This window comes from Bison bison, unplaced genomic scaffold (genome assembly GCF_000754665.1).
Source record: "Bison bison bison isolate TAMUID 2011002044 unplaced genomic scaffold, Bison_UMD1.0 scf7180017863938, whole genome shotgun sequence".
Classification (NCBI taxonomy): domain Eukaryota; kingdom Metazoa; phylum Chordata; class Mammalia; order Artiodactyla; family Bovidae; genus Bison; species Bison bison.
Genome location: NW_011494510.1, coordinates 77,083 through 78,021, shown reverse-complemented (window position 1 = coordinate 78,021; position 939 = coordinate 77,083).

Genomic DNA, 939 nt, shown 5'->3' with positions numbered 1-939 from the left:
TTTCCCCATCTATTTCATGTGAAGTGATGGGACCAGATGCCATGATCTTAGTTTTCTGAATGTTGAGTTTTAAGCCAGCTTTTTCACTCTCCTTTTCACTTTCTTCAAGAGGCTCTTTATCTCTTTTTCCCTTTCTACCATCAGGATTGTGTTATTTGCATATCTGAGGTTTTTGGTATTTCTCCCATCAATCTTGATTCCAGCTTGTGCTTCATCAGCCCAGCATTTCTTATGATAAAATCTGGATATAAGTTAAATAAGCAGGGTGACAATATACAGCTTTGAAGTACACCTTTCCCTATTTCAAACCAGTCTGTTGTTCCATGTCCAGTTCTAACTGTTGCTTCCTGACCTGCATACAGATTTCTCAGAAGGCTGGTCAGGAGATCTCGTAGTCCCATCTCTTGAAGAATTTCCACAGTTTGCCTTGATCCACACATTGAAAGGCTTTGGCATAGTCAATAAAGCAGAAGTAGATGTTTTTCTGGAATTTTCTTGCTTTTTCAATGATCCAACGGATGTTGGCAATTTGGTCTCTGGTTCCTCTGCATTTTCTTTCTTTCTTTTTAAATTTTATTTTATTTTTAAACTTTACAATATTGTATTAGTTTTGCCAAATATCGAAATGAATCCGCCACAGGTATACCTGTGTTCCCCATCCTAAACCCTCCTCCCTCCTCCCTCCCCATTCCATCCCTCTGGGTCATCCCAGTGCACCAGCCCCAAGCATCTAGTATCCTGCATCGAACCTGGACTGGGGACTCATTTCATACATGATATTATACATGTTTCACTGCTATTCTCCCAAATCTGCATTTTCTAAAACCAGCTTGAACATCTGAAATTTCATGGTTCACGTAATGTTGAAGCCTGGCTTGGAGAATTTTGAGCATTACTTTACTAGCATGTGAGATAAGTGCAGTTGTGTGGTAGTTTGAC